Source organism: Mus caroli, chromosome 3 (genome assembly GCF_900094665.2).
Source record: "Mus caroli chromosome 3, CAROLI_EIJ_v1.1, whole genome shotgun sequence".
Classification (NCBI taxonomy): Eukaryota; Metazoa; Chordata; class Mammalia; order Rodentia; family Muridae; genus Mus; species Mus caroli.
Window position 1 is genome coordinate 77,836,112 of NC_034572.1, and position 27,955 is coordinate 77,864,066.

The 27,955-nt window shown below is 43.8% G+C and overlaps 1 long non-coding RNA gene across 2 annotated transcripts in view; it reads left to right on the top strand.

Moving 5' to 3' along the window:
• Positions 1–2,646: 2,646 nt before the first annotated feature.
• Positions 2,647–27,955, top strand: part of LOC115030647 — a 49,371-nt gene continuing 24,062 nt past the window's right edge. The window contains exons 1-3 of one of the 2 annotated variants that reach the window (XR_003836249.1): positions 2,647–2,753; positions 8,497–8,596; positions 22,790–24,523. This is a non-coding gene — a long non-coding RNA (uncharacterized LOC115030647). Of the gene's footprint in view, positions 2,754–8,496; positions 8,597–22,789; positions 24,524–27,955 lie in introns of those variants that run through there. The other variant, XR_003836248.1, reaches the window with a different exon arrangement.

Here is a 27,955-nt window from a genome sequence, read left to right on the forward strand (position 1 = left end):
GCCTTTATTATCAACCACCACCTTCTCCACTACCGTCACCTTTATTATCGTTACCATCTTCATTGTCATTGTTACCGTCTCCACTACTCTAGCACCACCACTGGAAACATCTCTTTGTTAAGTGTTTTTTCCTAACCCATTCCATCCAATATGGAAATTTCCCGGAGCCTGAGTGTGCTCTCTCTCTGTATTCCTCATAGTAAAAGTAGGTGGTCTGGGGTTGGGAGATAGTTATCTGTGAAAGTTGAGTCTAATATACGATACCCATCGAAGATCTTATTTTATTTTTGTCAATGAAATAAAATGGTGGTTAGCAGTTGTTTTATGCCTTTACCTCAGATATCTATAAAATTAGTTAATATTCTTTATGGTTAACAGCACTTCTGGCACTATAAAGATTCCTCCACATAACAGAAACTAACACTGAATCATGAAATCCCTTCCTTTAAAACTCTAGAATCCATCACACACCTCCTCTTTTCTCACAGTGGTGTGAGTTAGCTTCTTTGTATAGGCCCTATTTGAAGGAAGCTCTTTGTCTCTGCCTGTGGAGTCCAGGGCATGAGGCACTGAATGGAGGAACCTGAGCTGAGCAAGCTTTCTAGACCTGGAGAAGGGCTGGGGGAACTTCTTTGATGCTTCTGAGCCTCTAGCTGGGCACAAATCACTCCGTTTTCTAATCATGGCCATTGTGACCTTTGCAGGAGATGCTGACCATTCACAAGGAAGCCTGGCTGGACTTTGTCCACTAGAGACTGGAAGGCAGTTGCTATGGGAACAACAATCACAAACTAACTTAGAGATGTCCACGTTGATGAGGTCTGTGCAGTTGAGCCCTGGCTGATGCAATGTGACCTGGGGACAATTAGAACAGGACCTGGCAGCACAGGAAACTCGAGAAGCAGTGTTGAGGAAGAGAAGGGATCTGCCAAACTTACGGTTTTTCTTTCACACTGACTAACTGTAGGCAAATGTTTGTGAAGGTTTGTATGAAGTTGCATTTTTTCCCCTCCTTTTGATTTTCTTCTGCCTCTCTCTGTCTCTGTTCTCCTGTGAAATCTCTGGTCCTCACATCTGCAGGGATGTGAGCTTAGATACAGTAAGCTCCCAGATGCAAGGATGTGGACAAAGTCCTCACTTAGACTCTCCGAACAGCCCCACAAGTGAAATCAGAATGAGCTCTGGCAGGCAGCACAAAGATCAGGATATCCCAGACACATCTGAGAGGTGACTGCCACCTGCTTTGCAGCATAGGCCTGTGTGATAGCTCTTCCTCATTCAGAAAGAAGGGAGAAGCAGGGGCTGTGGAATGTGAAGGCCCTGGCTCCCCTCTCTGCTGAGGCTATGGATTCCAGCTGCTGACAGCTGCACCTAGAGGAGCCCTTTACTATCTTGGCAGAGGGGATCTGGCTCCAGGCATTGGTGTAGTAAGATCTATTTCCAGCTGAGTTGACTTCACTGACAAGCGTGTGTCCCTAGGCTGCTGTGTCCCAGCTGGCAGATGAGGAATTTGTTCCTATGTCCCGACCTGGGAGATATCACTCTCTCAGAATGGTACATTTGGGGATAGCGGGTAGCTCTAAGAACTAAGTGGGAAGCAGTAATAAAAGCACACTTGGAGCCACATCCCCATGGCTCTGATGTCCTCAAGAGGGCCATGTGTCCTCTGCCCTCCATGCCCTTGGGAGGTTGACCTGACTGCTCTGGTCCCCTTGGCTGGTATATTAGTTAGCCTTCTGGTGATAAAACACCATGACTAAGAGCACCTTCTGAGAGAACCAGTTTATTCTGGCTTATGGTTAAGAGTCCATAATGGTGGAGTGTGGGAGCTAGTGGCAGGTGTAGCAGTTAGTGCAGGAAGCTGAGAGCTCACATCCTCAGTGCAAGCCCTTCCACTCTCAAATCCTTCCACTGTCAACACTTCCTCCAGCAAAGCCACACCCACAAAGCCTCCCCAAACAGGGCCACCAACTAGGGACCAAGTATGTTCATACTGAAATCAATAAGGTTCAAGCCACAACTTCTAAGGACTCCTTAGCATCAGGATAGCTTAGGACTTGATGGTACACACTCCAATACCAAGGCCTGGTCTTATGTGGAAGGCTGAAGCACTCGTATAAAGGCCATGTCCTGCATAACACCAGAGCAGACACATAGGTACATCACAGAAGATCCCTAAAAAAGTCCCAGTGTAGGGTCTGTAAGGATGACCTTAACAGAGGCACACTCTGCCTTCTTCCCCATACTCCCTACTTCTCTTGTGATTGACAGAACCAGGTGAGCATAATATTGAGGCAGTGAGCATTGTTGGGATGGCAGGAAGATGTTGGGTAAACTGGTAGATCTGGGACTGGAGTTTTAGTCTAGGCTTGGTCACTGGCCCCAATGTGCTAATTAGAGAGATGAGTAAGGGCGATAAACAAAAAGAGGAGACCAAATCAATGTGAAGGAACAGATGAAGGGAGTCGGATGGTTCAGATGCTGACATGAGCTTTAAGCAGCGGAAGAATAGGGCAGGGGACGGGTGAGATGGAAATAATTAAACTGCCCTGGTCAACTTGCCCTGGTATTGCCTGGCTGGTCATTGCCTCACTTCCGGTTCTGTAAGGTCATTGTCCCTAGAGTCCATGCGGCTGTTATCGCTTGGCCAGATCATCTGGCTCATTACAGATTTCATGTCTGCTCTGGTGTAGAAGCTCATCCCCATCTGGCGATGGTCTGTCCTGTGAGGTTTTGTGCCTCAGGAATCCAAGGTGACTGAAGATGATAACTCATTTCTCTTCTTGCGCCTTGGAGGGGGATGAGATAGGTTAGACGCATTCCTTTAGTGATTAATATGCCTATGTGCAGAGTTAGGTACCTCAGAGGGGAGGGGACATGCTCACAACAAGGGCAGAGAGCTTTTCTCTGTTCGTGCTTTGGCAGCACCTGAGAGTCTGTTAGAGAGCTGCTCCTGGCCACTGTTTGCTCCTTGTTCTGCACCAGAAACACCTTCTTTGGCTTGGTGGAGAGCCTCACACAGACACAAGGGGTGTTGGCCAAGCTTCTGGCAGTTAAAGAAACCCAGATGAAAGGTGAAGGGTGCTTCCTGGAGGTGTGCTTCTGGGGTCTCCTGCCTTTCTCCAGGGACCATTTCCCGCCTTCAAAGAGAATACAACAATCTTCAGAAGTGATTTCAACAGGGACTCAGACTGATGCCCAGTTGTCACTCCTGGATGGCCTGTTTGTTTGTTTTTTATCTATTGTGCCATGTCTCATGCATGGAAGCTCTTCCTAGACTTCCCGGAAGGCCATTTCCCGTCTTGCTGCCATTACTGTTACAGACAGTGGGAGGAAGGTCAATTTCCACCTGGGAACAACTAAGCCTGAGAGGTTGTTCTGTAGCAGAGACCCTGAATCTGCACATGCTAAGAGTTCACAGTTCCCTTTTGGGGTGTTTTGATTTGGCTGCGGAATGTCTCTCTTCAGGCCTAACATGTCTGAATACTTGGTCCCTAGGCAACGCTGCTGTTTTGAGAGGCTGTGGTACTTTGGGGAGGTGGGGCCTTGGCTGGAGGAAGTGGGTCACTGCAGGGGTGGGCTTTGCTTCTTAATGTTCTGAGATGGGAACAAGCATGTTCAGGTTCCCACTGCCACAGCCAGGAACAACTTCTGCTTTCTGACACCCCCCTACTCCCCATGCAATGGTTCACTGGTTAGTTTTGTCAACTTGATCCAAGCCTAGACATTTCTGGGAAGAGGGAATCTTAACTCCTCCATCAGGCTGGACCGTGGGTATGCCAGTAGGGCATGTTCTTGATTAATGATTGTTGTGAGAGGGCCCAGCCCATTGTGGGTAGTGCCACCCCTGGACAGCTGGTCCTGGTTGGTATAAGACAGTAGGTTGAGAACGTCATGGGGAACAAGCCAGTGAGCAGCACCCCTTCATGGTTCCTACCTCTGCTTCTGCTTCAGTTCCTGCCCTGACTTCCTTCAGTGATCAAGTGTGATTGGGATGTGTAAGCCAAATGACCCCTTTCTCTCCCCACCAACTCTCCAAGTTGCTTTTGATGATGGTGTTAACCACAGCAATAGACAGCAAACTAGAACACGCCATCCCGATGGACCTCACCCTCTAACTGGGAGTCAAAAGAAGTCCTCTTCCTTTGAGTTGGCTTTGCTAAGATATTTGCAGATAGAAAGAAGAGAAGTGATTGGCTCTCTAACCCAGCATCTGTGGTCCGTGTGTCTCCCATCTTGTTGTATAAAGCCGATGTCATTTACGTGCTAGCATGGATGGGTGGTCCCTTAGACCATGAAGACTTCCATACCTCAAGCTTGCTATGTTACCGCCTGCTTACTGTCTAGGTCCTGAGAAGAAATTATGAAATTGGGGGTTCCCAAGAATTTCACAACCTAGAAGTTACCTGTGCAACCTCCCAGTTTCTACACAAAGTCGAGAAGGCGAAACCACACAACCAGACTAGGACATCCCTTGACTCCCAACCCAAGCAGAAGGGCACTGAAGTCTTAAAGATTAAAAAAAAAAATGTTTGGGCATCTGGGGACACTTGTCATGGCCTCACACCATAGATGTGGGTATAGTTCTAGTGATCGTTCTGATTTTCCTGGCGTAATGCTCTTGGATTGAATTCCAGATTCAAATTCCCTTAAGTATAGTAAGTCAGGCTGTGTGTGTGTGTGTGTGTGTGTGTGTGTGTGTGGTGGTGGTGGTGGTGGCAGATCCTGAGGGTAGATTTACAAATCTGTCAAAAGTGATGGCCCCGTTAGGCAAGAGGTATATGTGGTGGTGGGGAAGTTCTGGGAGGAAGCATCAAGATGTTCCTAGGTTATTGGTTTAGACATTTGCACCACAAAGTGACTCTGTTTTCCTCTCCCACAGTTCTGTGTCTCACACAGAAACACGAGCTTGGAAAGTTTTAACAGATGAAATACCTTTGGGCAGAGTTTACTTTGTTGATACAATTTGGCTGTGTTCTGCTCTCAGTAAGCAGCTGGGCATTGATCCCATTAGCTGTGAGTTAGGGAAGTTTAGAGTCCCTCTTTTCTATCTCCTGAGTGGGGGGGAATCATCTGTGATTTCTACAAACTAAATTAACCTTGCCCTGATGAGAGAGGTTGTCTTTTCGAGTTTTGCCTTTGAACAAGTTCAGACTTATCCCAAGGAGCCATTTTAATCCATTCATTCAGTTGACAATATGTCATGAGTACGCGAGGCATGACGGGAATAGAAAGAATGAGATGAGGCCATTATCTAAGTCCACTGCGATTTAATTGAAAATATCTCATGTATCCAAGAATCCAAGGCAGAAAAAAAAAATATCTGAGCAATTTGATGGGAGGTCATTCTAAAGGGATATTTGGCTATAAGGGGGTAGGAGGAGGTGGGGACGGGCGTATGGGTATAGCTGTTAGCTGGAATTTCCTCTTGTCCCAAGGAGAAGCACCTTGGAATTGTGCCCCGGTTCCTCAGGAGTGGTGTGGGGTGCTGTTAAGGGCTTATAGGATGTGCTCCCGTAAAAACCATCTACAGAGTCTATTTCACTGGCTCTTGATCCTGACAAGCCTCTTACCTTCTGTGTCTTTTTCTTTGAGAGGGAGGTAAATGGAGGAGAAAGAGAGAAAACATTCTGTAGTAACTTAGATGGAGGCTGTCTGATCTGGGGTGGAAGGAGTTATCAGCTGGGCTGTCTGCAGCTGGAACTGCTTAACACGGGTTGTACCACAGACATGGTGGTGAGGCTTGGTAGGTTCTGAGTAGCCTGAAGGCTCAAATCCCAGAAAGATGAGGTAAGGTGGGGAACGCAGAGACTAGGACCTCTGTCAGGGTGCTGGTCTTTGTATATCCTGCTTTCTTTCTTCACCTAGGCCACTTCTCTTGAGTTCCTTAGAGCCAACTGCCTCTTCCATGACACCTTTAACCTATAGGGCAGCTGCTAAGAGACCCCATATTTGTGTTTACCCCAGTGCAACCCTCCCTGGTGAGTCTCCCAGGAGCCCACTAGCTCCCCTAGCGCAGGGGCACGTCCATCCTGTTTGTCCTCACTGTCCCACAACAACGCTGGACTTAGGCTTTGTGCTCATGAATATATGAAAGAATGTCAAATAAATGTCAGCCCATGATGGATGCCACTGGAAGAGGAGATGTAGCAATTCCTGTAACACTTCATGTGTTGGGGAGCCAGGCCAGCCATCTCCTGCACAGTGTCCTTAGTAACCATTGACCCCAAGGGGCGGTAAGTGCACCAGCAGCCTGTATTGGGCCTTTTTAGGCTCTTAGTTGGATTGCTTCTTCTCAATTTGCCACCTGGAGCCTTCTGATTGTGAACAGAAATCCTTAGATATTCATCAAACTCCCTGAGCCAAACCACTCTGTCCCAGCACACGACTTCCCATTGCCGGGTTCTGTGGACCTTCTCCAGAGTGTATTAAATTAAAAAGCACACACAGCGTGGCCTACACTCCCCTCTCCTGTGACCTCAACCCTGTGACTGGGAAAGTGTGACTCAGCCTCTGGGGAGAAAAACACTGCTGGTGTCACCAGCAGAAAGGAAGGCACCTCCGGGGCTGGCCCTGGGGATATTAATAAATCCATCAGATCCCATCATCTGTGCCACCCGCTCTCTTTTCTTTAGGGAATGAGAGTGTTCCAGGGCTTTAAAGTGGAGATAAAACAACCCATGATTCATGTCCCTGTCTTTCTGAAGAGTTTCCTTGAATAAGCTGCAATAACCTCTGCAGTTACTTGAAGGTTAAAACTATTCTTTACCCCAAAGGAGGAGAAGGCTTCATGCCTCCGTTCACTGCTGCCTTTTGCTCCTGAAACGAAGCGAAGATTTGCTGCACTTCTTATTCTTAGCAAGGGAATCTCTTCCTTACTCTCACCTTTCTGGTGACTTGAGAGGGGAAGAGGAAAGGTAGAGAGGGAGGAAGAGAGAGAAGAAGGAAAATAGAGAGGGGGAGAGGAAGGGAGGAGGCAGGGGAGGGAGGGAAAGAAGGAGAGAAAGGGAGAGGGAGAGGGGGAGAGCAGGGATCAGCTCACCTTATCCTTTAAGAAGACTTCAGGATCCCACACGATTCCACCTCCTTTTGATTTTCTTTATTGGATTATCAGATTTGAGCAGTTCAGATGCCAGGCTAGCGGCCTCATTATGCAAAGCTCGATCATGAGAGAAAAATACCTTGGATTATTGGACTATTTGGGCTGCCTGTCTAATCACAGAGAGTTGAGGGCTTTTTATTGTTGTTGTTTTGTTTGTTTGTTTGTTTTGTTTTGTTTTACAAAAGTGCTGCTTCTGTTTTCTTACATAAGCTTTGTATAGCTCTGAAGTGGAAGGTTCTAGTGGGTATCTGGTTTCTGTGGATTGGGATAAGAGCATTCAAAACCTTGAGGAGGCCCAGAAGGCTAAGAGAGACTCAACCCTGGTACCTGGGAAGCAAGAAAAAAAAAACAGCAACTGAGTGTTCCCATCTGGAGTGAAGATGTGAATAATAATGACTTCTCTTGTAGCTGTGACAAAATGTCCAAGGAAAGTGGCTTAAGGAAGGTTGATTTTGGCTCAGAGTTCAAGGGTCCAGCCCATCATGGTGGACAGGAGCTGGAGGTGGCTGGTCACACTGAATGTTGAGGTGGTGACTGAGTCAGGAATCAGAAATGGAGGAATGGCGCTCTGACACTGCAAAGTGAGCTTTCCCCCTTCTTAATGTAGTTTAGGCTCCAGGGCATGGAATGGCGTTGATCACAATTAAAATGGCTTTTCTCACCTCAATTAACCCAATCTAATCTAGATAATACTACACAGAAAAGCCAAGAGGCTTGTCCCTCCGATGATCCTAGATACTGTCACATTGGCAGACATTATTAAACATCACAGTGGTCTTTTGGGGGCATTGCAAGATATGGGGACTGCCGAATGTGTACCTGTGTTCCCAGCAGGACTCTGGGCAGGCTAATGGTGTTGAACTTTGTGCTGGAGGAGCACAAATATCCTTTAAAGCCTAAGGCAAAGGGAAGAGAAATTCTAGCTTTTGGAACCACCTGTAAGAGCAGGTCTTGAGGAGATTTTGAGGGAAGCAGTTTTCCCTGAAGGCTTTTGACTTGCATTCATTCCTTTGCAAACAGTTTTGTCCGTGGGCTGCTTAGCTCTCTGAAGGGGATTATTGTCCATCAGCTGTCTAAGAGAAGACATTAAGAAGCACTTCATAATGAGGTTCCCTTATCTTTAACACATCACCTGGCTGAGGTGAAGTGGATGCTGTTATCAGTTGTTATGATAAGTACTGGAGATGATCAACTAGTTCACAGTTTTGGGGATCTCAAGTTTAATCAGTTGACCACATTGCTTTGGGCTGGCATTGGCGTATTGTAGTGGAAGCACAAAGTAGAATAAAACTGCTTCTCTCATGACTGGATGTGCAAGTGAGGACTGTGCCATTTCCTTCAAGGCACTTGAGAATGTGATGTTAGAATCCAGCTGCTTCTCTTCCTTTTCACAGATGCTGACGGCCATCCTACTGAGCACCGGCTGAGTCTCTGGTGTGAAGACTGCCCAGTACCAGGATCTCTCACTTGGGAAGTGAGATTCCATCAAAGAAGGTATTTGATGCCACATCTTACTCTCCACCCTGGTCTCTGCCTCCTGCTGGGCATCAGAGGATCTGGCTGAAGGCTGTGCTGTGAAACTTTCCCATCCTCAGAAGGGTACAAAAAGGGAGACCCCACCTATGTCCTCTGGGCTCTGATCCCGTTCTTTAGAGACTCCACCATGCAGTCTGTTCTGAGGCCTGATGCCCCAAAGCCTCTGCCATGCTGTATGCCTGTCTATCCATGGCCTTGATAAGTTTTTCAATAAGTTTCCAATTCTCCAGGAAGCTGTCTCAGTGACCTCTGAAATCTTTCAGGTCATACTCTCAACAACATGAGGACCTCCTACTAGTCTCCACCTTCAGAACGTTCCTCTGCCCACATGGCTTTACTCAGTCAGGGGATCTAGCCTCTACCTCATGGGGTTTTGAGGGACACTCACATGCTGAGAAAACTTTCCCTATTTTAGGAGGCCCAGTGTGACCTGTGATGACTGGGGTGTCCCCACTTGAGGCTGCAGTCTCAACTTGTCATCGTCTTTCCTTCCGAGAGGAGGGCTTTTCTGCTTCCCAAACTAACTTGTGACTTTCCCAGCTTTAAATAATTCTCATAGGTCCCATTGCTGTTTGAATCATGAGGAGTGCCCTGCTAAGTCTGTTTTCTGTCTTAAAAAAATATAATTTGTAGACACTTGATTTTAAAATATACTATGGATTAGTTTATAGTAAAAAAAAAATTACCTAGGTCATTTCCTGTAGAGGCTACTACTCTTTGATGTTTGTCCAAAACCACACTATTTAGAAATGCATAAATATGTCTGACACACACACACACACACACACACACACACACACACACACACACACACAGAGCTCAAATTTTAAAAGTTATTCTTCTAACAAGGAAAAAAGCCTTCAGAACCATGTTGAATACATTCTATAATTTCTAGGCATGGTTTGGGGTGGGCAATGATAATCTTAGTCTTCAATTGAAATTATATCCTATATGGTATTTGGTAAAATATTCAGATAAAATCAGTTTAGGAAAGAAAGGGATTTTTAGGTCACAATTCCAGGTTACATTTCATCACTGTGAGAAAGTCAAGGTGACAAGAATTTGAAGCAGCTAACCATATCACATCCACAGTCATGAGCAGAGTACTTTCTAGAAGATGATGCCACCCACAGTGGGAGAGTCTGCTCATCTCAACATAATCAAGATATCCTGTGGGGCAGCGGACTGTGCACAGACAGCCTGGTCTCCAGTCGAGCAAAGGTCTGGAACCTCAGGGTCCTGATGGGTGGTGATTTCCACCTACATGGGACGGAAGGTGTTCGATCATGTCTCCTGGGACCTTGGCTCCTGTTGAAGTTACTACCCCCACAGCCCCCTGCAGGAGAGGTATGTGGCTATCAGTCACATAGGAGCAGCACCAAGCCTTCCCACATGCATAAGGTTTCCCCCAAGCTCTCAGTCCAAGCCAATGAGAGGTACCTGCTGTCGAACCCTGAATCACCCCCAGAACTGTATATAAATCCTATCCAGGGAATCAAAGGTGTGCGAGAACTACTCCTTCATCTGAGCCTTTTGTTCCTAGAGCTGTAACTCTTGGGAAGAGATCTGATCTTCCAAAGCCTGAGGCTTCACCTGAGGCTCCACTGCACTCCTCATTGGATAGTCGGCCTCTCAGCCCAGCCTGACCCCACTTAGTGCAGGCTCAGAGTTACTGAGTGACCTGGAAAACATGGCAGAGACTTCACCTCCCTGCCTGCACTCACTTCCCTTCACTGAAACTCTCATACCAGGCCTGGCCAGAGACTCTGTGGAAAGCCTTTGGCACTCAGGCCCACAGTAACCTTCATAGACAGGGCCACAGGTCAACCTGATCTACATAATCTCTCACCAATACACTTTTCCTAGGTTATTCTAGATTATGCCAAGTGGAAAACTAAAGCTAACCATAGCAATAGTCATAGAACACAAATTCATGTATATGTGCATACATATGTTATTGTACGTTTATGTAAAGGCCAGCATTATGTTGAGAATGCTGTCTTCCAAGCATGGCCATTGCCCTCGTGAACTATCAGCAGCTGTTATTACTTGAAGGAGACCTGTTCAAGATTGGGCCCATTAACTTTTCAGTGGAAGGGGAAAGGCTCATGAGGTCCTGTCCTTCATCAAGAATTTACAGACAACTAGACAATGAGAAGGAAGGGGGCTTCTGGACTCCGGCCTCTTCTCAATATGCATAGGTGGTTAATAGCTGCTAGGGAGAGAGACTCATGAAGCCACCCACACCCTTTGCTAAGAATAGTCTGGGATGGAGAGAGAAAATTTTCCTTCCGTTGTGCAGTTGTCCATGAGTTGCCCATATTCCTGTAAGTAAACTCTTTCCTATGCTTCTGTAACCAATTCTAATCAAATCCATCACTTCACCAGGCTAGACTTGAGTAGAATCATTTTAATTTTAGTCTGATTCCCTATCTGGAGTGAATAGAATATACCTTACTTTTTTTTGTTTTGTTTTGTTTTTGTGAGAGTTCTGGTTGTTATTTCCTTTTCCATTTTTTCCCATTTTGCTACACCAAGGATAGAATTCAGACCACATAATGCTAAGTAAGCAAAAATATTTTTCACTAGTTCCTAACTGCTGAAAAATTTGGAAGTTTCTCTGTCTTTTACTATCAAATATTAGAGTGGGTATCTTCATTAAGTTGTCAATATATATATATATATATATATGGTTATGAGATAACTTTGTACAGGTGAAATTGCTGGGTTAAAGGACACACTTTCAAGGTTGACACACACTGATGAATTTTACATCCTAAGCACATTATATTACACGGTGTTACCAAGGATTTGGGATTCTCTTTTGAGTTCTTAGCCTTGTTAATAAAAAGAATTTAGAAATAGACTCAAGAGGAAACTTGAAGACAATTTTATTAGGGTTGGAGAGAAAAATTAACAGAGCCGGCAAACTGCAAAGCTCAACAGATGCTGGGCAGGAGGATATGATAGAACATAAAGAGGAAAAGCCATGTCCTTCCCAGTTAGACTCGAGCAGCTGCATGGGAGAAGGTGAGGGAGGAACGCCTTCAGGAAATGAGAAAGCCGTACTCTCAGTGAAAGCATGCATATGCCTTTGATCCGTGTCTGTTAGGAATAGACAAGGGAAGGACAAGTCCTGAGTAACTTGGGAAGGAAACCCCTGCATGGGATAAGAGCTTCCGTGAAGGATGCAAAGTACAGCATCTCCACAAGGGGACGATTACTCCTCCCAGCGCCTTCGCATTTCTTCAGCTGAGTCAGATTTCCTGATGGTTGTCTCCTGGCCATGTGATTGACAGACCCAGCTAGATGAACTCTTCGGAGGAGAGACATAGCATAAGAACGATCTTATCCTTGGATCAAGCTAGAAAGTCACGTCTCCACTGAAGACCAGAGGTCAATTCTATTCTTTTGAGAGAAGGAAGTAACTTTCTCTTAATGAGTTTGTTGTATGGTGCTTTTCCCTAGGCTCAGGACAAGATGCCACTCTAGGCTTTGTCCCAGAGCTATGGCAACTGGTGTAGAACAATCCACTGGTAACCAGGTCTTCCCAAGGGAGTCAAGAGGCCTTGACTGGGATCCCAGTTGTTACTCTCTCCCCTGGATGCAGGTGATCTTGGGAAATACTAGACTTTATAAGAAGAAAGCAGGATTCTATAATGCAGTTTACATAAGGTCACCATCGACGATGGGGTGGGACTTTGTAATGATGCAGTGGTTTGGGGGTCACTTGTGTTCTTGTACATAACACCTCATATATGAAACCCCCCAAAACTCACTCTTATTGTGCTGGCCTGCAGTATAATCATACTTTAGTTTGTTAGTGCCCATATGGAGTGGTTGGATGTTTGTTTTCTCTTTCCAGGAAAAGTTAATGTCATAGGGCCTTAACAAAGCCCTTATAGCTCCACTTTCTTTTAAGGTTCAATCGATGCTTCCCTTTCTAGTGTTGCCAGGGAAACAGGAGGTGAGGGGCCAAAGCCAACCTTGAGTGTAGGACGTATCTTGAATGTCCACCAAAGTTACCAAATCTTATGTAGCTATATAACAGTCTAACTTCATGAACTGAGACTCTAAAATAACTTTGACTATGGGGCAAAGTTGATGATATAACCAATTAAAACCCTTGAGCATCCAGAAATTCAACTTCGAGGCCATTCTGTTAGCATGAGGAATTGATGCCTGGGCTCATGAAGAACTTCCAAGTAGGGGTGCCAACTCGGGAAAAAGAGGTAAGAAAGTGAAACTCCCTTCTGGCATCCCTGGCCTCTGACCAGACAAAAATCAAAGCCATTTTCAGCTTCTGGCCAAGGACAAGAATGAAACTATTAGCCTTGTGGGTCCTTTACCTTAAAGTGATGGGCAATTTCTATCCTCTGTTTTCATCAACTCACCACTTATGTCATGTCATGTCATGTCATGTCACCCCACCACTTATGTCATGTCATCTAAACAACGTGGTGCATGTCCTAGTTTGATCTCTGGTCTGGTGCTGTGATAAAACTTCTGACCCAAAGCAACTCAGTTCAGAAAGGAAGGGTTTATTACAGATGAAATAAATCTAGGAACGTGTGTGTGTGTGTGTGTGTGACCTTCACAGGCCTGCAGAGAGTCTGTTTATGGGACTCAAGAAAGCAGTTTGGTTCAGAATGCCTCAGTAGCCAGCATTGGTTCAAACTTCCAAAGTCTGACCCCCAAATGGCATATTCAAGCAGAAGACAATTTGGTAAAATCTTTTCTGATGTTAATTAACCCTACCGCAAGTGTACAACAAAACATTCATAAATCTTCGGGGGAACCAAAGGAAGCTGAATAAAAACTGGATGTGACTACATCATAGCTCTTTATAAAGTACATGTGGCACCTTCCATAAGTTCCATAGATTGGGAAAAACAAGCTTTTGATAAGGGTCTGGAAGAGGGTTTTGTGTGGTTTCTAGACACACAGACAGGGCAAAGGTCACCAGGTCAGAAAGCATGTCGACCTCCAGCCTTCTGGACAGATAACAGTTGGTCTTGCATTCCTTCCATTTAAGGTGCAACTCTGGGTTTAACATTCCAGATCCCCCTAATCTGTGAGCATAAAGATCTCCATCTAACTATAAAAGGACATTGCTCACTGGCTAGTTCCCTGTCTCTCTCTCTTAAACAATCCAGACCTGCTGCCTAGAGATGGTACCAGCCTCTCATACGAACCAAGCAAGACAATCCCTCACAGCCATGGTCATAGGCCACTCTTCTGTTAAGGTTGTCTCACATGACTCTAGGTTGTGCCAAGCTGATAATAAGAACTAACTGGATAGTACACTATTTAAGTTTTTGATCTCTCTATATTTGATATGTTTGATAAGTTACATTTTATTATCATTTTAAGTTCATTTATTCAGTTTGAAATAATATGAGTATATTCCCTGTTGGAAGCCATTCAGATTTCTTTCTCACGCACTATATTCTCATGATCTTTGTTTTTCTATGGACAATTGGCCTTTTTTTTCTTCCTGACTAGTAAGAGTTCTTTATTGCTGAGAAAATGAAACAATGATTCTTGCTATATAAGTTCATTTTTCTTCTAACAGTTTCTGTCTTATATTATCCCCCTCTCTATCTTATTACTTCATTGTATATTTGCATTATTTTATTTGTATGTAAAGGCCAAAGGAATAAAAGTCAGCATTGAGTGGACTATAAGTACGCAGTTTACAACATCAGAAGGCGGTTCCTCCTCTGGTCGGCTGCCAGGCGCTTGGTTTCTTTGCACCCTTGCTCGTTTGCTATTGGTTAATGTCCAGATTCCACAAAGGTCTTAAACTGAGGTTCACCAGCAGTTCTCAATTTGTCGGTTGTGGTCTCTTTGTCAAACATAGAGAGTCAAAATGGATTAACCTACAAACGGCAGCAATGCCCCTCCTAGACACCAGAGGCTAACGAAGAGCCTCACAGACCCCCTCAACATTGCAATCTATTATCAATGCTATTGCTTAGCCTCTAGAACAGTGGTTCTCAGCCCGTGGCTCGTGACTCCTTTGGCAAACCTCTGTCTCCAAAAGTATTTACATTGTGATTCATAGCAGTAGGAAAATTACAGTTCTGAAATAGCAATAAAAATAATTTTCTGGTTGGGGGTCACCATGTAAGGAGCTGCATTAAAGGGCTGACACCTTAGGAAGGTTGAGAACCACTCTCTTAACCTTTTCGATCTTCTCCAGAGTACAGATCACGCTTCGTCTAGACTCTCTAGACTCAACAGTGTGTGCCTGAAGTGGCTCTCTGGCCCCAGAGTCTTCCCTCTCTCCTAGGACTGATTTTCAGAGAAAGGAGCCCCGGGGGAGAAGTGGCTCCACTCCCCATTGATTTCTGTGAGGAACCCACCTCTCCAAGTCATGAAAAAAAAGTCCATTTGACTTAGCAAACATGGTAATGATTTGTGGGGAGCAGCAGAAATTACTCTGTAATTATGCATGATTGATGTGTGATTTTCTAATGAGCTTAAGTGAAGAAATCATCGTTTTGTGATAAATGCTTTATATCTTAAGATGCCAGCAACACATATCTAATAAATTCAATCAACCTGCTCTCGTTTCTTCAACATGTGCAATAGTCGTTTAACATGCTCGTGTTCCCCACTGCCTGACCGCTTCGGGTAATGGAAGACCCCAAAAGCTCCTGTCATAAACAGGGCCACAAAAACCTCATTGTGTTGGAACTCTTCTTAAGAGGCTCAGAAATGAATTTATTTTTAAATACATTTGCCTACTGTTGGCGTGCTAAGGCCTCCTTTTCAGAAAATGTTGCGTTTCTTGGAGTAGTTTGCCAAGTTGAGGACATTTGTCCCTGGGATGAGCGAGGGCATTTTGAGACCGCTATTTGAGCTTCTTACCATGTCCAGACAAGTTCAGAAAAACAGGACAGTGGTCAGAATATGCGTTTCTTTTCACTGAAGTTGTGATGAAGCGGCTGAAACAGAAAGTTTAGTGGCCTTCCTGGGTCACAGGGCAGCAGTGACAGAAGCCAGCATGAAGACCTTAGGGCATATTGATAAATGCATCAATTCAGGGCTCAGAGTCTGAGCTATCATGAATAACTAATACGACCTTACACATTCCTCTAAGCCTCAGTTTACTTGTCTGTCAAATAAAGATTGTCCCTACTTTGTTAGGAGTAAACTCAACAAAACACATAAACACCACCACTGCTAACACATAACAAATTTTTTAGCCAGCTATAGCTTGTTAAAAATTATTGATATTTTCAGTCACTGTTAAATACTGAAATTTATAGCTCCCAGGTGTTTCTCCAGTGCCCAAGAAAAGTAACTTTTATTCACCAGATGTAGTTGCTGTCTCGGAGGCTTACTGCTGAATAAGCTCACCCCTTCTAGTTCTTTCTTGAACTCTGGCTGGCTGGTTCAATTCAACTGTTCTGGCTCAAACTCTCCCCCAAGCTGCTTTCTCTCAGCTTTCCACTTGCTCAGCTCAGAAAAGCTGCCTCTGAAATCTATGATATGAACTGCAGTGGCTGCACAAACTGAGTGGAACCACAGGAACTCAACTGAACTCAACTGCATCCAGCGGACATGCACTGAACTGCACTGAACTGAACTCAAGTGAACTCCACTGCACTGCCTGAACTCGACTGAACTGCACCACTGAACTGCCCTCCACTCTTGGCTCACTCTGTGATGCTCTTACGTTTCCTCTTTCCTGTCTGTTCTCCTGAGAGCTGGGCCTATCTTATCTGAGACTCATTCTGTCAAATCTTTGTTTGATTCCTCACTTTGAGCCTAAATTAGATTGGGATTAAAGGAATGTGCTAAAGGTGTGTTTATATTCCAGCCAGAGCCATTAAAGGTGCATGGCATGTCTGTATCCCAGCCAGATTGCCTAGACTTAGGTCTTTGGATGTGATCCCTTGCCAACAGAGCTATGTTTCTGGATTAACATTCCTTTGTTTTTAAAAAGCAAAGAGGTTGCGTGCACTGAAAATAATACATACTTTTTTTCCTGCTGTGTGATTGCACACATGTGCATGTATGCCTGTGTGTGTGTGTGTGTGTGTGTGTGTGTGTGTGTGTGTGTGTGTGTGTAGAGGGGCTTGTCCTGAGTAGCTTTTCCTGAGTAGGTTGTTAATCCCTCAGTCAGTCCTTTTTTCACTTGAGTTGTATTAGAATTTGGGGTACAATAAACATAAGCTTAAATTGGTTTTCAGACTCATATCAAAATTAGCAACAGTAGATCAAGAGCTGGTAGCACATGCTACCATCTATATAGCCCTGGCTGCCCTGTGGTCTCTTGTAAAGGTGTTGTGTGTGACTGTGATAGGCATCCATTATTATTGTTATTATTTTTACACCATGTGACTCTACTCTTGGTCATGGCTGGTGTGACAAACATAGGTGCTTAACAAGGGCTAATTGATTAGACTGCCAAGTTACCAGGGGAAACTAGGCTGGGCCAATCATATTTCTTTATTTGTAACTTAAAAAACTACAGTTATGTAATTGGTGCCAAGAGATGGAGCTTGCTCCAAGAGACCAAGTGAGAGAAGTCTGAACAGAACTTACTAGAAGGGAGTGTGGGCAGTGGGCAGAGAGCTTTTGCCAGAGAAAGAGGCTGCAGTGAACTGGTCCCTTTCACGTGCTGCTCTGGCCACTGATGTTCCATAGTCTCCACACAGTTTCCCAGCCGTCCCCTGTCCTTGAGGCAGCTAGACAGGGGCAGCTCTTCCCATGCTCTTAAGTGTAGAGTGAGGTGCTGTCGGGTGGAGGAGGAATGACTGACGGAATGCAGGAACATCGATGTGGAAATCACCACTAATTTTTCTGCAAGAAACCTTGTCATCCTTTTATTTTATAAATAATAGGACAGACCTTGTAAATTGCAATGGTGCGCTTGGTTTCCGAACTGAAGTGAATAAAAAAAAGATGCAAATTCTCAAGGTATTTGATTCTAATAGAATTCAAAGAACTTAAACTTCCATTCAAATAGAGAACCCCATTGTCTGTTCAGACAATTGGTATGCTCATTGGTTCTTCCAAGGACATTAAATAAAGCTCATCTCAGTGTTCCTTTGTTGGCGTCTGCATAGATTTCACAGTGGCTAACATTCTCCCTAATAAAGAGACAGCCCCTCTTTTCCAATTTCTACCACTGCTGTGATAATTCTACAGTACCTTTCACTTGAACAGTCTTTCACCAAACAATGCATAGTGTGTATATTTAAGATACACAACGTGATGCTAAGGGGTACAGAGAGATAATATAATGCTTATTATAGCAAAGCAAATTAACTTAACTGGACTCACATAGTTAGCTGTTTCAATGTGTTTAAAGCAAGAACAAAGAAAACCTACTTATTAGGGACCATCCTGAGTACAGCCCAACACTCTTTACTTTAAAACTCAAGTTGTGCATTAGACTTCTAGAATATTGGTCCTCCATATATTCTACTTGTGTCTTTTGATCTTTGAGTCCCTGAAGGGTGCTCATTAAGTGCTTGCTGAATGCTTCTGCCATACCAAAGCTAGTAGCCCCTCAATAGGGCCAATGAGATGGCTCACTTAACAGAATTGCTACATAAACCTGATGACCTGAGTTCAGTCCCAAGAATCCACAGTGGAAGGAGAGGCTCCTCTTCCAAAAGTTGTCCTCTGACCTCCACACGTGTGCTGTGGCATGCACATGCCTGCATTCAGACACACAGGCCATACACACACACACACACACACACACACACACACACTAAATTAAAATGTAAATCTCCCCAAAAGTTTCAGTTCTTTTAAAAATATTTTTGTCCTTTTACATATTTATTTTTTGTTTAATCATCATTGTTACATGTGAAATACATATAAAAATATAAATACAACCTGCCGAGTCTGTTTGGTGCTGCTTATATGTACTTATTACTGAATAATCAGCTGGGGGGGTTGTGGTGGCTTGAATTAGCTGTCCCCCTTGTCTCGGGAATTTGAATATTTGGTTCCTAGTTTGGGGAGGATTAACAAGGTATGGTCTTTTCAGAGGAGGTATGTTGCCAGGAGGGGGGTAGGGTGGGCCTTGAGGTTTCAAAAGATACATGTCACTTCCAGTTAGCTCTCTCTGTTTCTTACTTGTGGATTAAGATGTAAGCTCCTAGCTGCCACTCCAGCCTGTCCCTCTGCAGCCATGTTCCTCGCCATAAAGGCAATGGGCTCTCACCCCTCTGGAACTGTACGTCTAAATGAACTCTTTTATACGTTGTTGCTTTAGTCATGGTGTTTTGTCACAGCAGCAGAAAAGTAACAAATACACGCTCCTCCCTGGGGAGGACTAATTCTCAGCTGTTATTAATTGCATAGAGCTCTTCAGTTAGGGGTGAACCCCTGTGAAATCTCCCCCATCCACACTGGCATGTTGACTTGTGCTGCCATTGTTAAGGTCTTGTCTAAGAAGCCATAATGTTGAGATTTGACTATAGTGCCTTCTTTGTCCTATGTAGAAGATACAATCTTGCAGCTAATATTTTGGTCTGAAATTGCGCAAGTTCTTTTTGTAAACAAAAGGAAACAACTTATCTTTTTTTTAAAAAAAAAACCAGTGTTTTTCTGTGGCGAATTTCAAATATACACATAATTAGAGAAAATAGCACTAGAGACTCCCATATACCCACAACAAGATTCTAGAATGATCACCTTAGGACCTATCTTGGATCACACATTTCCTTTATTGTCTCTTCCCTCATGCTGATTTGAAACAAATTCAAGATATCATATGGCTTCATTTAGGAATATTGTTTTGTGCTGTGTATACTTTAAAAAAAGAGTTATTTTAAGGGTCACTGAGATGGCTCAGCATGTAAAAGTATCTGCTCCCAGCTTTGGTGACCTGAGTTCAATCCTTGACACACACATGGTGGAGAGAAGCTGTACTCCAAGAAGTTGTTCTCTGACACATATGCTGTGGCACACATGTGTGCCACATCTGTGCATACACACTCACACAGGTGAACATACACACCTCTACTAAATAACTTAATTTAAAAGATAATTATTTAAAAATATAACCAAAATGTCATCATTACAAGAAAAAAATTTATTAATTACTTAACATTGCCAAATACCAGTGTTTAATTCTCCCAATGCCTTATCAATGCCTTGTTATGATTTCTATTTTTGGATCAAGTTCAAACAAACTGAAGAGCTCACAGTAAGGGGTGGGAGATCAATTCTGTTTTAACAGTCAACGTCTGTGTGTCCCTTTTCCCTGCCTCTTGCTCTTTCCTCACAGTTTCTGTGTCGAGGAGGCCTGCTGTCCAGGAGTTACCTACTCTGGTTTCTGCTGACCACATCTCTTCTATTATTTAAAGTGTCCCTTTATGCTTTGCAAGTTCACTAAATCGGTTTTTATATCTAGATTGGACTCTCAATCAGATTCAGGTTCAACCTCCTGGCTGCTGAGGGGCAGGGTTGCAGGCATGCCCACATGTCAACAGGCCCTTGTATAGCAGAGAAGCAGGACAGGCTTTTGTGTCTTCCTGTGGGTGATACTCATGGTTACCAACCATCGCTGCCCAGAGGGGTGATGGTTCAAAGGACTGATCATGGTGATGATCTAATTTCACCGCTTCATAAATGAGGTAATTTTAACCTTTGATCAGTTATTTGGTTACCATAAAGAATAGTTTATATAGGCAATGTAAGATGAATGTTTGGTTCAAAATTGTTGGTTTCTAGTATTCATTAATGTGGCCAATGAGCTTCTCTGTCTCAGTTCTTGGATTTAAACCTATTTTAATCTATTGAAGCTATGCTGTTATTGTTGCTGTTTTGTTTTTGAAGATTGGGTCTCAGTATGTAGCCTAAACTTCAGCCTTCCAAGGCTGGGATTCCAAATCTATGCCACTTGGCCTGGCCTATTGTTGTGTTGATGATCACTTTGTTTGATCTCTGGTCCAGGCATCTCCTGCACTTGGCTTCTGACCTCTGCTGCCTGGTTTTTGTAGTCTGAGGTTACTCATTTGCTGTCTGAAACAGCAAAACTCTCTCTTTGTTAATCTCTTACCTCAGAACTGGAACTAGTATTCCCCAGGAAGATCCACACCTTGCCTTTTCAGCCAGAATGAAGTTCATCTGATTGTGACTGGGTGGATAAAATATTCAAGTTTCTCCTTTCTATACAAGTTCTCAGTTAACCCAGCTATTAACCAGTTCATCTTTACATGCCTTTAGCACATATTATGTTTCAAGGAGTTGGGCCTGTTTCTGTACCATTGCTATCTAACCACACACTAAAGTCACATCACTACATTAAATCACAGGAGCCCTCAAATATGCCTTTCGCCTTCCAAGTTTTCTAGACTGTACTTGCTATGAAACTTGACTTAGGATCTCTGTCTCTTCCTTAGGGGGTGTGGGGGGAAGGTCTTACACCAACTTCCCAAGGTAGCACCTTCTTGATGTGTTTAGAGGTGGTGAGAGAAAATGAGAGAGCCTTTCTTTTTCTTAAGACTGGAATTGGTAAACTGTGGCCTACCGCCATATTCATTTTTAAATAAAACTTTATTGAACACTTGTTGTACTCAAGTGTTTATATGTTGTCTACAGCTGCTTTTGTGGCATGGTGGGAGGTTCATTGTGGTAAGAGCATTTGAACGGGGCAAGGCTTAAAATATTACAGTACTATTTCTGACCTTTGACAGAATAAAGTTATTACTCACCTTACTGTAACACAGTCACATAGAAACATCTTCTTTGGAGAAAGCCACACCCCACCAGTGGCATTCCCTGGTCTTTGTTTAAAATACAGGGAGAGGAGTAGTGCTAAGGGAAGTACTAAAAGGTAGAGCTTTTCTTTCCTTCTAGGCCTTTCTGTTTGTTACATTTTTTTTTTTAAATTGGCCAGTCAGTGCCATTGAAGTAAAGAAAAAATTTAAAAATCCACTTATTAACATGATTTTACCTTTCATCTTTGCATTGTACAAAACCTCATTTAAATGCAAATATTAGCACTTAACTTGTATACAGAATCACTGAAATCACACAATTCATATTTTTGTGCAGCTACTTAAAAGAGAACAACACAGGCAGACTGGGAAGGTGGCAAAGAAGGACAGTCTCCCAGCCATGGAAGGGACCCATCCTCTAGCATAGGGACATGTCAGATGCAGGTGCACACTTTCAGAAAAGGGCCAGATGCTTCTGCATAGCTCAGAGCATGGAACGTGATGTCTGTCCACAAGGACATGTGGCCTTCAAAGGTGTTGTGTTCTCTATGTCAATACATCTCCATACCTGAGACAGAATGCAGAACAACATGCCCAGCAGTGGGCGTCAGGGTGAATGGACGGAGCCAGGATGAGGGCTGCTGGGAAGCCGTCCCTGGAGAGGTGGGGAGGCAGCAGAACTGTGGTAATGGAGGTTCTAACTCCTCTACATTCGCTCCGTTGTCCAGTTGGAGTTCATGACAAACACCAGGTCAACAGTCACAAAGCTAGGAATTTCAAGATGGAGACCTGGGTCACTGACCATCTGGTGAAGCCCCAGGGCTGGCACTGGTCATCACCCAGGGAAACCAGTCCTGACCTCAATCAATGTCAGCAGTGCTGAAATGGCCTATCCATCCCACAGCTCTAAGGGAAATGAGGGGGGATGTGGGTATTTGGGGGAGCCCTACACATGCCATGCTACTCTCTAATGACACCTTAGGAGGGCTTCCATCTGTTTAAGTCTGGATATTTTTAAATCATCTTCTTCATATGTTTTTTTTTTATCGTGGTAACATACACATAATGTAGACCTTAAAGTTTTTCCTGTCTTTCACTGTACAGTTCAGTGCTGTTAAACCCATCAATATTGTTGTCAAGCCATGACCATCACCCATCTCCAGAATGCTTCATGTTCCGTAAAGCTGAAACTGTCCTCACAAACCGACAGCATCTTATTTCCTTCTTCCTTCAGCCCCTAGCAATTGCCTTTCTGCTTCCTGTCCCTGAAAAGTTGACTGCCCTAAGGAACCTCATTTAAGGGCAACTGTATGTAGTGTGCGCTCCTTTTACCGTGATTCTGCTTAGCAACATGTGCTCAAGGCGTCACGCGTGTTCTAACACGGGTCACAATCTCCACCGGTTTAAAGGCTCACTTAACAATTGTATGTTCGTATTCTGTCTTGTGTTTCAGCTCCTGTGTGGATGGACATTAGGGCTGCTTCCGTGTCTGGGCCACCATGAATCATGCTGCTGTGAACACAGGCGAACATTTTATTGTCTTCTTAAACCTGGCTCCTGCCAAGTGCAACTTGACGGAGCTCTCTAGCGACTCTGTAGCTACTCTGTAGCGGAGCCTCAGGGACCTGTCCCACGTGCCCTCTCTGACTCACCGTGGGTTCGTGGGTTCAGTTTGCAGCCTGCCTGGGCGGGCGGCAGCAGGGGAACCGGCTTCTCTCCTCTCCTCTTCAGGAAGAGAAGCCACTCTGCAGCATTATTTTTCTTTGTTTCTGGGAAACAACTTTGCTTTGTTTTCTCCCATTTGAGTCTTTGTTTCACCTATGCAAATGCGATTCCTCGTTCAGTGCCGGAGAAGGGCCTTAAATAACATAATTACCGCACCAATCATCTACTTGGCTCCTGGAAAGCATCTTTTTAGTGAGGTCGATTCCTGTTGCTTCAGCTCTATACAGACCCCAAATAATGAGCAAACTTCCTTTCTTAACATGCTAATTAGTCTCTGAAACCAGCGTTGCTTTAAAGGGGTGATTTAATTGGATATTAAGTTTGCAATTGAAAGATTAGATTATGAAATAAACAAACATATCCATCTAATAGGTCTTTGGAAAAAAAATTCTAAGTATTCTACTCAGGTTTGCCTGCTAAGTGCAAATGCATCCAGCTATGTTGTTTAATTCTCTGCCGTTTTGCTGAGTTTTGTAGCTCTCAACCTGAATTCTTTCCTGGGCTGATTCCAAAGAAAATAATCTCAGGAGGCTGAGTGAGCTTGGGATCCAGTGTGTGCTGGCCCCCAAATAACCTTTTGCTTAAAGACTTTACCTGGATAAATGAAATTCAAGAAATGTTGAGAAACCATTTTGAAATGAATAATACCGAAACAATTCCAAGGGGTATAATTTTGGATGCATTAAAGGTGATGGTGAGAGAATACATTTGCCTCGATGTACATTTAAAGGAAATCAAAGATCAAAACAGGTGCAGGTTGCAGAAGGAAATTAAGAAATGAGCAGTACATCATAGCTCGTCCCAAATCCCAGATGATGCTTTCAGAAAATTATTTCGAGGCAAAGTAATGCATTTTTAAATAGAAGTGAATGTAACCCCTCCTCCAGTTTACCAACTGGGCTTCCTGGGAACGGGAAATAAAGATGCACAGCTCTTCAACGTTACAGTTTAAAAAGGTACAAGAAAGCAATGATCATCTCCCTTAAAACAAGGACGCCTTTGGGAGAGTGGTCATGCCATCAGGATGCCAGGGGATCTTTGAACACAGGTGCTCAGGGTTAGGAGATAGAAAGGAATATGCATCATCTGCATCATCTGCATCATCTGCACCATCCTCATCATCCGCATCATCCTAATGCATCCCACAGCTCTAAGGGAAATGAGGGGGGGTGTGGGTATTTGGGGGAGCCCTACACATGCCATGCTACTCTCTAATGACACCTTAGAAGGGCTTCCATCTGTTTAAGTCTGGATATTTTTAAATTAAATCATCTTCTTCATACCTTTTTTTAAAAATCGTGGTAACATACACATAATGTAGACCTTAAAGTCTTTCCTGTTTTTCACTGTACAGTTCAGTGCTGTTAAACCCATCAATATTGTTGTCAAGCCATGACCATCACCCTCGCTTTGCATCACCAGATGAAGCCACTCAGCCAGAGTGCAAGGACAGAGTGACCATCTTCACCATCTTCACATCTAATGATATCCTGAAAAAGATAATTGAGGGTGACATCTTATGTGGAATATATATGCATATATATATGCATATGTATAATATACGTATATATATGTATGTGTATGTATACACATATATGTGTGTGTGCGTTTATGCGAGATGTGTGGTATGTGTGGTGTGTGGTATGTGTGTGCATGTATGTGTACATGCATATTTGCATGTGTGTACTCATGCATGTAGAGGCCTTAAGGTTGGTGTCAAGGCTTGTCCACTATATTTATTGAGCTAATTAGTCTCTTAGTCAAACTCAGAGCTCACAGCTAGGCTAGCAAACTTGTTATGGGAAACTCTGCCTCTATCCTTGTCTGCTTTTTGAGGTTGGAATTACAGGCATGGGCGCCATGTCAGGCAGTTAGGTGTGTTGTGGGGATCTGAACTCTGATCTTCACTCTTACATGGCAAACTCTTTAACCACTCAGCCATTTTCCCAGCCCCTTTCCCCAACATTCTCTAATAACCAGTTTATCCAATAGCCACGGTCACCTCTGCACTGGGTATACTCTAAGCACATTACTTCCTAGGCTCTAAAGCTTGGTAACGAGGGCAGGGGCTACAGCTGTACTATGAGTGTATGTTAAGCACGTGGGAAGCCCCAAATTCCCATCCCCAACACTGAAATTTGACACAGTCTGGTACAATATCAAACGCAGAGCAATAAAACAAAGCTTGATAATGGATTTTCATAAAGATTTTATTCTAGAAGCAGTAAATGTACTGAAATAATCTGATTTTTTTTTTGGGTGTGTGGATGAATTCTCTTTATTTTCTTCTAGAGAAATTCCATGCCAGCCCATTAGTTATTGTCTACTCGTTAGTTGGCTTAGCAATAAGCATTAAAATAACAACGAGGCTTTTGTGAAACGGGACAGGGAGACCAGGTGGACAGAATAACAGCCCCTGTTTGAGTTTAAAAGTTGTCTCCTCACACTGCTAATTTCTAGATCTGACAGAGTTAATACAATTACGCTCAAAAAAGAACCTATGCCTTTCATAGACTGAAACATTTTCTGATAATTGTATTATGCTTTGCATCTGCTGCAAGGGTCACCTAGAACTTGGGCAGGTGACACACCGTCCATGAGGTGACACCATGGAAGCCGGCCATGGACACTCAGGGTTGGCTATACTTGTCTCTTCTTGGTGCATGTTTAAGAGTGTCTGTAACTAATCCTCACATCCGGAGGAGGAGACAGGCAGATCCTACCCTGACCAGGCAGCAGAAGTGGAATGAGGTACTGTTCACAAACTCATAGCAGATGGCATCAAGCAGTGACACTGGGCACGCATGTGTGCACCTATAGACACATGAACATAAACACATGCGTACTCTCTCTCTCTCTCTCTCTCTCTCTCTCTCTCACACACACACACACACACACACACACACACACNCTCTCTCTCTCTCTCTCTCTCTCTCACACACACACACACACACACACACACACACACTCACACACTCACTCACACACACACACACTCAGACTCGTCGTTTACTTGTATTTACTATTTACTTACTCACTGTGGGTGGGGTGGGGGTGAGTGTAGGTGCATGCAAGCCATAAGTGTCGGGAAATCAGGCAACGTGTGGGAGTCAGTTCTCTCCATCTATCACGAGGGACCTAGGGGTCAAACTCAGTTGGCAGCTTTGGCAATGAGTTCTTTATCTGACAAACCATCTTTCTAGCCCTGGATGTCACCTTAAAAGCCTTTTCTTTTAAAATTATTTATTAATTTGTCTTTTGTCTGTATGAGCATTTTATCTGCATACATTGTCAGGGCCCGGGGTTTGCCGAAGAATGGTGCTCCAGACTCCGATAGTATGTAATAGCAAAGAGCGAGCGTTTATTTTGCAGAGATCTAGCATGCAGGAGTCTACCATACATCAGAACGGAAGACAGAGGTGTGGACTTTGCAGGGTCAATTTAAAACTTGTAGGGTAGGAGTAACTTCTACCTTTCTTTCACTTGATTAGTTGGCTCTAACTCCAGGGGTATAGGTGCCTTTGGGATTGGTCAAGGTTCTGGGGGAGTTTGGGGGTCTTTTCGGAACTGAGGCTGATTAACTATTCTTGGTTCAGGCCAGGTGGTGGTGTAGTTCCTGGTAGCTCCTGATTGGCTGCCTGTGAGGGGTGGCTTTTTTTTTTTTTTCTTTCTTTCTGGAATTGACTCGTTTTGGACTTTTCCAGTTCTGGGAAACAGAAACTCAGGCCTAGTCTTCCAAATTACCAGTTTTCAGCCTGTCGTGGAGTCAGCCTGTTTCTGGGCACTTCAGTCCTCTCACATAAGGGCATCACAGCCAGGGAGTTGCATGTACAACATAAATTTCCTTTTCTTTCTTTCTTTCTTTCTTTCTTTCTTTCTTTCTTTCTTTCTTTCTTTCTTTCTTTCTTTCTTTCTTTCTTTTAATTTCCTTTTCTTTCTCTTCTCTCTGTGTGCATTTGGATCCATTAAGTGTCTCTTGTTTCCTTACTATGGCTAATCCTTTAAGGCAGAAAATAAATGGAGAATCAAGCCATCTACTAAAGGCATGTTTATCAAGTGTTAAACAGGGGTAGGCACTCTATGTAAGTAAGATATGACATATAATTCTGCCAAGTGAGACATTTTTTTTAAATCCCACTTTAAAAAAGAGGAAATTGACGTTGGAGAAATTAATGATTATGCTGGTCCTCTTGGTTTAGAGTACATGGGGTTGCAAATTAATTGTATACTGAACTCAAGCCGTTTCAAAGAAAGGAGATTTCCTAGCTAAGCTGACCTGGCCCTAGGCTCAAAGGCAGTTTTATCAGGGTTTTGGTCCTTGTATCTCTATGGCTTTTCAGACCTGAGCATCTCCCTCGCGCTGGCTTGATACACAGCATGGCTTCCCTCATCGCAGTAAAAAGGCAGCATCAGCTCCAGGTTTTAGATCAAGGTAAGGAGGATCTCATCTCTTCCCAATGATGAACCAAGGCCTAGGGTTCATTTGGATAGAGTTAGCTTGTTGCTACGGACAGGCACACTTCTACAAACAAGAGAGTGATGTAGTAGAGATGGGTGAGGATGATGTCGTTTCAATAGAGAGTTGCTGTGACAGACATCAGAGAGAAACAACTTCAAAGGAGGGAGGGCTCATGCCAGCCTATTGGCTCCAAGGTTTTAGCTCAAAGTGATTTGGCTTTATCACTATGGGCCTTTGGTGAGCTAAGGTAGTATGGGGGAGACAAAGTGGTGGGGCAGGGCCACTCACTTCATTGTAGCCAAAAAAAATGAAAGGAGAGAAAGAAAGAGAGAGAGAGAGAGAGAGAGAGAGAGAGAGAGAGAGAGAGAGGAAGGAAGGAAGGAAGGAAAGAAAGAAAGAAAGAAAGAAAGAAAGAAAGAAAGAAAGAAAGAAAGA